The sequence below is a fragment of the Bos javanicus genome, chromosome 6 (assembly GCF_032452875.1).
Source record: "Bos javanicus breed banteng chromosome 6, ARS-OSU_banteng_1.0, whole genome shotgun sequence".
Lineage (NCBI taxonomy): Eukaryota > Metazoa > Chordata > Mammalia > Artiodactyla > Bovidae > Bos > Bos javanicus.
This window is the reverse complement of record NC_083873.1, coordinates 117,454,796-117,465,183: the sequence shown is the minus strand read 5'-3', so window position 1 is coordinate 117,465,183 and position 10,388 is coordinate 117,454,796.

Below are 10,388 nucleotides of genomic sequence, written 5' to 3'. Positions count from 1 at the left end.
TCAGGGGCCTGGGGCTCAGGGCCCAGGGCAGGTGGCAGCAGGCACCCCTGGGGGGTGGGGTGATGGTGGTTCGTGGCCCCCACCCCTTTCCTCAGGTCCAGGTACCTAGAGAGCATGGTGGGGGGCGGGCAATAGGTCTGGAGGCCCAGGCTGTGGGAGGACCTCCCCTGGGTGTCGGGGGCTCCGCCCCGTGGCGGCCCCATAGCACCTGCCTTCGGGCCGGGTGGCCATAACGACCATCCTGCGTTTCCGTGGCTCAAGCCGACGCAGGTGGGGACGGCCGTTCCTCCAAGGAGGACAGGTGGGTGCAGGTGGGCCCAGCCTGGGGTGCCGGGAGGGCCATGGGAACTTGAGGGCAGCAGGCTCCAGGGCCTGGCTGTGGGGGTCAGGTGCCCGCGGTCAGCCTCGCGCTCCCAGACCGCCTGGGTGAGAACCGTCCGACACCTCCTGGGGTCTGAGCTGGGAGGGCAGGGGGACTGGCTGCGGGGCTTCAGGGCCCCCTCCTGGCCCCGCGCCCACTGGCCTGGTGGGCAGCCCTGCCTCCCTCCCAAGCTGGGCTCCTGGCCGGTCAGGAGGCCAGGCACGGTAGCAGGACCCCCGCGGCAGGGCGGTGGACCGGCCTGGGGTGGCCCCTTAGCGGGCACCGGCCTCAGAAGCCAACGGCGTGAGCGGGAAGGTTCTGGGCTCACGTTACAATTTCCAGTGGAAAAACAGCCCCGTTTTGAATGCTGGCTCCAAGCTTTTAAAAAATTACAAATATATCCAGTTTCCTCACGTGCGCTCAGCTGGTGATGGCTGAGGCCCAGAGCGACCAGTGGAGGGCCCATTGGCAGGGCTGACCTGCAGCTCTGGGGAGACACCCCCTCGGCCTGGCCAAGGGGCCCTGGGGTGCAGGCCCATCCTGGAAAGTGGGGAGGCTGAGGCTGTGGTGGCCAGAGTTGCAGGGACGTCAGGAAGGGCCCTTCTGTCCTGCGGGGTTGTCCTCTGCTCAGGCCTTTGACGACTGCACCTGACCCCAGGTTGAGGGGCGGGAGCTCTGGGGGCCGCCGGCTCCCAGGGCCTCAGGGTGCGGGGCGGTGGGGCTGTTCCGGGACTCAGCGCTCTGTTGCCTGCCATGGCCATCGTCGGTGTGGAGGGGGCTGGGCTGGGTGCGCGCACACATGTCTGTACTCCCGTAAGTGTGTGTGTGGTGTGAGTCTGGGCATGTCTGCAGCTGCCCCCACACTCGGGTCAAGCCTGGACTTGGGCACAACAGGGTGAGCAGGTCTTCTGGGAGGGTGCAGAGGTCCTGGACTGCCTCTCTCTGCTGCCCTGGTCCCTGTGTATCCTCCACGCTAGATGTCCCCAAGCCGGGGAGGCGGGCCCTGCCCAGTGGCCTGTTTGCTTCGCAAAGCAGCAAACATCCTCGGTGCCATGTGGCCGCCCGTCCAGAAGTGCCACGGGGTCAGTGGGGACCCTTGCCTCCCCCGGCCACGTTCCTGGGTTCACGGAAGGCTCTTCCTGGTGCTAAAAACATCTGGAATCGCTTCCACGGGCTGGATTCGAGCTTCCTGCAATTGGAAATGGGGCTGTCTCCTTCAGGAGAGGAGGCTGGCGGGTCCGACCTCTCCCCTGCTGGCCGCACTGCCCGAAGGGTGCTCCCAGCTTGGCCGGTGTGGACAGGAAGCCGGCTCGGGTGGAAGTTCTCAGCCTCCAGTGGAGGCTCCTCTGGGCAGGAACTGGAGGTGGACCAGGGAGGCCCATTGCAAGCCTGGCCTTCGGCCTGGGGGAGCCACATGCCCCCGTGACCCTGCAGGAGCGTCTAGGAGCCGTGGTAACCCCAGATCCTCCCTGGAGTGGGGACGAGCGGAGTGGCTGGGGGGCCCAGCACCAGGGCACAAGCCAGGAAACCACAGCTGTGCTTCCTCACCGGGGACATGACGACCTCTGGGTTTACGCAGGAGCTGCAGATTCCAGCTCCACCAAAAAGAAAACAGACTCCTCGGCAAGGACGCGCCTCCCGCGTGGAGACCCGCTCACTCGAAAGCATCCACCTGGGGTGGTGTGGGGGAAGAGCCCTGAGGTGGAAGATGTGAAAGATGCGGAAGCCGGCTGCGATAGAGGAGGAGACGCCCAGAGGCGTCGGCTCGGGAGAAAGGTCCGGGAGGGCCTGGGCACTGACTGCCGCGGGGGACGGGGAGGGCGTAGCGTGGGGGCCTCTCCTGGGCATCTGCCCGTGCCCACCAGGCTCCCTTCCTGCTGGCCTGACCCTGGAGTCAGAGCCAAGTCACCTGAGGCCAGAAACAGCAGCTGCCCACCCGGCCCACATCCCCAGGACGGTGTACGGAGCCCCAGCCCCGCATCCGTGTGTCCCTCGGTCTGCCCAGCCCTGGCGCCGCCCCAGGGGCTTGGGGACAGCGTCGGGGGTGCCCGGGGTGGGGAGGGGTTCGCCTGACAGGGTCCTGGAGGTGCCAGAATCGGCCAGCAAAGCTGCCAGCTGGGTTCCTGGACACAGTGACCCAGGCCGGTCACTCACATGCAGTGCCTGTGGCCGGAGCGTGTCCCGGGGCCACATCCTGTTGGCCCAGGTGGCTCTGGACACCAGGCGGGGTACCTTACCTGGGCAGGGTGCCGCCCAGCATAGGTGGTGGAGCCGGCCCAGCCCTGAGGCCACAGGGCAGCTCTGCGCCCCCCCACGGACCCCGCACCTGGTCCTGTCCTGGCTCCCGACCTGCTGCGCCTCCCGGTCAGCCCACCCCCCTGGGGGCGCCAGTCACCCCCATGCTGCTCTGGCTAGCGGCAGGGAGACTCAGCACGCCCATGGCCGGCCAGCCCCTCGCGGAGGCAGGGCAGAGTAGGGAGGGGGGTGGGGCAGCCCTGGCTTCTGTGCCTGGGCCGGGTTGGGGGGCGGGGCTTCTCCACGTCCAGCCTGGCCTGGCCTGCAGGCGCTGCTGCACTCCCTGGTGGCAAGGCCACAGCTCTGGGGTCCTGTGCCGGATAAAACACATCTTTCTGAAAACGGGTTGTGACCCCAGTTATGGGACTCTTCCTGCCCCTGCTGTGCTTCTGCGGCTGCACCTGGATCCTCTTCTGGGGGCCAGGTGCTTCCATGCGTCAGCGGGAGTGCTGGCCAGGGGAGGCGCCCTCTGCCAGGCCCCCGAGCAGTGCTGGTGCTGACTCTGCCATGGAAGGTGCTCAAGGGGAGTGAGGCTGAGCTGCCGCGTGGCCCTGGGCTGGGGGGCCGTACCGCCAGCCACCTGCAGCCAGAGGGCCGTGGACTGGTCCCCATCCTTCCTGAGGCCCGAGGGGTCCCGAGACCACCACCCTGATGAGTCTCAGCCGTTCTCTGCTCTAGACAGCGCCTGAGCCGCCAAATCCAACTTGAGTCCCGCGGCATGAGCGCTGGTATGCCTGCCCAGTGCGTCCCTGCTGAGCGCGTCTGCAGGTCCTCGGGTCGGGTGGGCTCTTCTGAAAGTGGTTTTCCCGACAGAGAGGACGATGGTGGGAGAGAGGAGGCCTTTGCCCTCTGTGCCCCGTCCCGCCACAGCCTTGCGGGAGTGCACTGCCTCTGGGGTCTGCCAGCCCCATCCAGCCCCTTCCAGTCGCCTGTGCCCACCTGCAGCACGCTGGGCTTGTGGCTGCTGGCCCTGCCCGGCTCCTGGGAGCAGCTGTGCCTGCCTGTGCTGAAGGCCTGGGCCGTGAGTCCAGCGGGCACAGAGGTGACCACTAGTGACTCAGGGCCCTCAGCTGCCCTCCTGACTTGCATATCTGTGGTCCGTGCTCATCTCTGGGGCACCTCTCGTGGGACCCAGTGCTCTAGACGACACAGGAGCCACAGTCCCCCAGCCTCTGGGCCTGTGGCTGCCAGCCTGGCCCAGAAGCCATGGGCGGGGATGGCGCTGGGCTGGAGGGTGTTTTCCTCAGCAGGAGCATGTCCTGTGTGAGAACTCACAGGCACCCGCCATGGGGCAGGAGCAGGGCACCAGGAATGAAAGTTGCTGAGCACCTGGTTGCTGTGTCTAGAGAAATAAATTCGGTAACAAACAAGGTTTTGAGGCACAGAGTGAAAAGCCCTGGGAGGGGCCGGGGCAAACGTGTTGTTGGCCTGAGTCCAGCTGGTCCCCTTGTGTCCTGAGCGTGGCTGCACTGGGGTGCGTGGTCACTCAGCATGGCTGCCTGCCCCTGGACACTGCCAGCCACCAGATGCTGGGTTGGGCCCTGGCTCCAGAGCCAGCTAGGGTAGGCACCGAGCGTGGTCGAACGGTCACCCTGGGGGTCCCTGGCCCCTCCTCAGGGGGCTGGCCGTCCGCCTCCCCAGCCCCACTGCCCATTGTCCCCTCCCTGGACCTCTGGGATCGGGGGCCACGGGGGTGGGGCCCTGAGACCACGGGCAGCTGAGGCACCGAGGGCTCCTATGGCCCCTCCAGACAGGCGCAGGCCTTGCTCCCCTGGCCAGCAGCCTTCCCTCCCACTTACGAAGGTGTCCCCAGAAGCAGGTATGTGACTGCACTCCACACGCACAGCCTAGGGCCCCACTGTCCATGTCGGTGTAAGTTACATGGAGCCTTTCAAACTGTGAAAACATTGCTGTGTGTCAGCACCTTGAAGTAAATTTCGGCGTGCCTTCAGTTTATTATGGTAAACTCTACACTGGAAGGATGGATGCTGAAGCTGAAACTCCAAAACTTTGGCCACCTGATGCAAAGAACTGACTCATGGGAAAAGACCCCAATGCTGGGAAAGATTGAAGGCGGGAGGAGAAGGGGCAACAGAGGATGAGATGGTTGGATGGCATCACCGACTCGATGGAAGTGAGTTTGAGTAAACTCCGGGAGTTGGTGATGGACAGGGAGGCCTGGCGTGCTGCAGTCCGTGGTGTTGCAAGGAGTTGGACATGACTTAGGGACTAAACTGAACTGAACTGAAGCTCTACATTTCACAAAATGTACTGCTGTAAGCATTTTAAAGTGTGCAGGCCCGAGGCCTCCGTCATGTCTCCAGTTCTGGGACGCTTTCTGCACCCCAGGCATAAGCCCGACCAGCAACTCTGCTGCCCAACCCTGGCCCGGCCCTGCAGGGTCTTAGCGTGTGCCTGCTGTGTCTGCACGACACCCGCACCAGCTTCACGGTTGCGGTGGGTGAAGACGTGTGCTCAGTGTTTTGCTCGCTCTCTGTTCTGAATCACCGCTTTCTGTGTCTGCCCTAGGTGGGTCAGCTGGTGACATGTGCACTCGCTCTGCTTTGCTGTGTGCAGTGCCCGCCCCACACCATCCCGTGTGCCTGTCTGCACCAGGTGTCAGGAGGACCCCCAGCAGAGAGCGTATTACTGCAAGGCAGTGGCATCCCTGGAAGGTGAAGAGGCAGAGGGAGCCATGTAGAGCATGGATATGTGTCCACGTGGAACTTGTGTGTCCATGCAGAGCTTGTGTCCACGTGGAGCTCATCACCAGCTGGTGTGCCAGCCCTTGGTGCCTGGAAGCACGTGAGTGGTCCTCTCTCTGGACACCTGCACCGGCCACAAGAAAACGTCAGACGAAACTAGAATGAGAACCACTCTGCGTGAAAGACAGACCTGGGCAAACGTGTGCGTGTGCAGACGCATGTGCATGCACAGATGTGTGTGTGCAGACGTGCGTGTGCGTGTGCAGACGCATGTGCATGCACAGATGTGCGTGTGCAGACATGCGTGTCCACAGACGTGTGTGCGTGTGCAGACATGCACGCACAGCCAGAGTGATGGAGCAGATGGACCCTGTCCACACGGAGCGCCCAGGGACAGTGTGGCGAGTCCTCCGCACCCGTCTTACGCTGTAGCTTTTCTGTGAGGGCCTGTCCACATTGGAAGCTGAGCTGAAGCTCAACAGTGGGGCTGAGTAGACCTGGGGTGGTGACTGGCCTGCGTCCAGGCGGCTGGTGTCGGGAGCCTGGGGGACGCGTGCTCTCTCTGCAGCGGGGCTGGTGGCTGTGCCTAGATGCACACGAGCTGGGACGGCTGTCCGTCTCAGGCCTCTCTGGGTTTCGGACACTGGCTCATGTAGAAAGCAGTGGGGCCCCGTGTCTCCAGCCAGTGGTCACCCGGAGGGGGTGGTGGGCCCAACAGGCTGGCTGCCTGCCTTTACCGCCAGACCCTGGGGGTCGGGGGTCCCAAGATGCCAGCTCCCTCCCGCCACGTGTGTCCTGGCTCTGCGGCTCCCTGAACTCCACGCGGGAGCCTGGATTTACCACCGAAGAATTCCAGGAATTTCCTATTAGTCTGAAAAGAAAACCCCTTCAAGACCTCCTTCGTGGCTCTGAGGGGCGTGGAACGGCCCTGTGCTCTCGGAGGGGGCCATGAGTGCGGGGGTCGGCCCTGGGGGTGCCCAGCCTCCTGCCTGCTCCCCTGGGGCCGCCCGGGTTGGGCCGGGGGGCCTGGGGGCTCCTCTCCGGGGTTCACAGCCCCCTGGGCTTCCTGTCTGCCCCGAGGCCTTTGGACGGCTCTGTAAAGCTCCCTGAGGGCTGGCCCGGGCGCCCGGGCTGGCGGCAGTTCACTCACTGTGCCGGGAAATGGCGCTGCTCGGAACACTCTCTCACTCTGGAAAACACATCCAGCGACTGTAAATTATACGTAACTCGACGCTATTTGTTCATGGAAATTTTATGGCTAAAGTGAGGCTTCTGCCAGCCGTTCTCGGCTTTGTCTCAGACGGGTGATGCCCGGGACGCCTGACAGCAGCGGATCCCGGACCCTGGGGGCCGTGTGGGCGGAGGGGCTGGGACGCCCTCCAGGGGCGGCTCGCGGGGGTGGCAGGAGGGGCAGACGCTGGGCGCCCTCTGAGATCTCCCTGGGAGGGTGTTGCCTCAGAGGCACGTAGTATGCGATGCGCCTGTGAGCAGGGGGGCTGAGAGCAACGCCTGAACACAGAGAGCGGGGACATGAGTGCGTCCCCAGGGGTGTCCCTGGGGGGGGTCCCCGCTGTGGGCACGCCGCCCCTCCTGGCCCCGCTCTCTGACCTCCCCTGCTGACCGCTCAGGCCCCTGTGGGCCCTCCTCCCCTCTCGGCACCCCCCCACCAGCCCGACCCACACCAGAACCCCTGAATCCCGCCGTCCTGGGATGCCCCAGACCCCGCACGCCCCCGGGTTGTCTGCTGGCCCTTGCAAGGCACCCCGGCTGCGTCCCCGGGTCAGGGGCTTGAGGACCCTTGTGACCTGCGGGGGTCTCAGCCCGACGCCCCCACCCGCCCAGCCTGTGCACCCTTCTCCAGCCTCGTCCCGGGGGCGCCCCGTTGTGGGCACTGAGGACTGCGTGGCCGTGGTCCGACCGTCCATGCTGTGGACGCCCCATGATGAGAGCAGCACAGCGAGTGGGGACGCAGCCCAGGGGAGCCACAGGACGGGCTCCCCACCAGCTGGCCCCAGGAGCCCCGCAGGGCGAGCCCAGGTTTTCACTAAATGCACAGCCAGTGACCTGACCCACTGAGCCAGCTTCTGAGGAAAGGACACTCTGGGAACATGCTGTGTTTCCAGCGTGGGTGAGGCGGCCGAACGCGCCTGAGCTGAAGTCAATCCAGATGCCAGAGGGGCCGCCGGAGAGGACACGCCTCCCACCTGCCGTCCTGGGCGCAATGAACAGATTCAGTTCAGTTAGTCGCTCACTCATGTCTGACTCTGTGACCCCATGGACTGCAGCATGCCAGGCCTCCCTGTCCATCAACTCCTGGAGCTTGCTCAAACGCAAGTCCGTTGAGTCAGTGATGCCATCCATCCATCTCATCCTCTGTCGTCCCCTTTTCCTCCCGCCTTCAATCTTTCCCAGCATCAGGGTCTATTCCAGTGAGTCAGCTCTTTGCATCAGGTGGCCAAAGAATTGGAATTTCAGCTTCAACATCAGTCCTTCCAATGAACATTCAGGACTGATTTCCTTTGGGATGGGCTGATTGGATCTCCTTGCAGTCCAATGGACTCAAGAGTGTTCTCCAACACCACAGTTCAAAAGCATCAATTCTTCGGTACTCAGCTTTCTTTATAGTCCAACGCTCACATCTGTACATGACTACAGGAAAGATCGGAGAAGGCAATGGCACCCCATTCCAGTACTCTTGCTTAGAAAATCCCATGGATGGAGGAGCCTCGTAGGTTGCAGTCCATGGGGTCGCTAAGAGTCGGACACGACTGAGCGACTTCACTTTCATGCATTGGAGAAGGAAATGGCAACCCACTCCAGTGTTCTTGCCTGGAGAATCCCAGGGACAGGGCAGCCTGGTGGGCTGCCGTCTATGGGATTGCACAGAGTTGGACACGACTGAAGTGACTTAGCATAGCATAGCATACAGGAAAGATATAAACATCTGAATGCAGAGTTCCAAAGAATAGCAAGAAGAGATAAGAAAGCCTTCTTCAGCAATCAGTGCAAAGAAATAGAGGAAAACAACAGAATGGGACAGACTAGAGATCTCTTCAAGAAAATCAGAGATACCAAAGGAACATTTCATGCAAAGATGGGCTCGATAAAGGACAGAAATGGTAGGGACCTAACAGAAGCAGAAGATATTAAGAAGAGATGGCAAGAATACACAGAAGAACTGTAGAGAAAAGATCTTCACGACCCAGATAATCACGATGGCGTGATCACTGACCTAGAGCCAGACATCCTGGAATGTGAAGTCAAGTGGGCCTTAAGAAGCATCACTACGAACAAAGCTAGTGGAGTTAATAGAATTCCAGTTGAGCTATTCCAAATCCTGAAAGATGATGCTATGAAAGTGCTGCACTCAATATGCCAGCAAATTTGGAAAACTCAGCAGTGGCCACAGGACTGGAAAAGGTCAGTTTTCATTCCAATCCCAAAGGCAATGCCAGAGAATGCTCAAACTACCGCACAATTACACTCATCTCACACGCTAGTAAAGTAATGCTTAAAATTCTCCAAGCCAGGCTTCAGCAATATGTGAACCGTGAACTTCCTGATGTTCAAGCTGGTTTTAGAAAAGGCAGAGGAACCAGAGATCAAATTGCCAACATCTGCTGGAACATGGAAAAAGCAAGAGAGTTCCAGAAAAACATCTATTTCTGCTTTATTGACTATGCCAAAGCCTTTGACTGTGTGGATCACAATAAACTCTGGAAAATTCTGAAAGAGATGGGAATACCAGACCACCTGATCTGCCTCTTGAGAAATTTGTATGCAGGTCAGGAAGCAACAGTTAGAGCTGGACATGGAACAACAGACTGGTTCCAAATAGGAAAAGAAATACGTCAAGCCTGTATATTGTCACCCTGTTTATTTAACTTCTATGCAGAGTACATCATGAGAAACGCTGGACTGGAAGAAACACAAGCTGGAATCAAGATTGCCGGGAGAAAATCAATAACCTCGGATATGCAGATGACACCACCCTTATGGCAGAAAGTGAAGAGGAACTAAAAAGCCTCTTGATGAAAGTGAAAGAGGAGAGTGAAAAAGTTGGCTTAAAGCTCAACATTCAGAAAACGTAGATCATGGCATCCGGTCCCATCACTTCATGGGAAATAGATGGGGAAACAGGGGAAACAGTGTCAGACTTTATTTTTTTGGGCTCCAAAATCACTACAGATGGTGACTGCAGCCATGAAATTAAAAGACGCTTACTCCTTGGAAGGAAAGTTATGACCAACCTAGATAGCATATTCAAAAGCAGAAACATTACTTTGCCAACAAAGGTTTATCTAGTCAAGGCTATGGTTTTTCCAGTGGTCATGTATGGATGTGAGAGCTGGACTGTGAAGAAGGCTGAGCGCCAAAGAATTGATGCTTTTGAACTGTGGTGTTGGAGAAGACTCTTGAGGGTCCCTTGGACTGCAAGGAGATCCAACCAGTCCGTTCTGAAGGAGATCAGCCCTGGGATTTCTTTGGAAGGAATGATGCTAAAGCTGAAACTCCAGTACTTTGGCCACCTCATGCGAAGAGTTGACTCATTGGAAAAGACTCTGATGCTGGAAGGGATTGGGGGCAGGAGGAGAAGGGGACGACAGAGGATGAGATGACTGGATGGCATCACTGACTTGATGGACATGAGTCTGAGTGAACTCTGGGAGTTGATGATGGACAGGGAGGCCTGGCGTGCTGCGATTCACGGCGTCGCAAAGAGTCGGACATGACTGAGCGACTGATCTGATCTGACAGGAAAAACCATAGGTTTGACTAGACGGCCCTTTGTTGGCAAAGGAGCGTGTGCATAGGCCTTATCTTGGAGTCAGAAGATGAGAAAGAAGGTAGTCACCGCAGCAGAAACACCGTCGGAGGCTGGCCGAGCATCCCCAGCCTGCTCCGTGGTCCTCTCTCTGCAGACCCAGCCTGGGGCACGGCTACGTCGCCGGCCTATCTTGTGGCTTGCCTTGCTTTCTTGCCTGAAGCTCTCACAGGCTCCCTGCAGCCTGGAGGCAGCCCCCTTT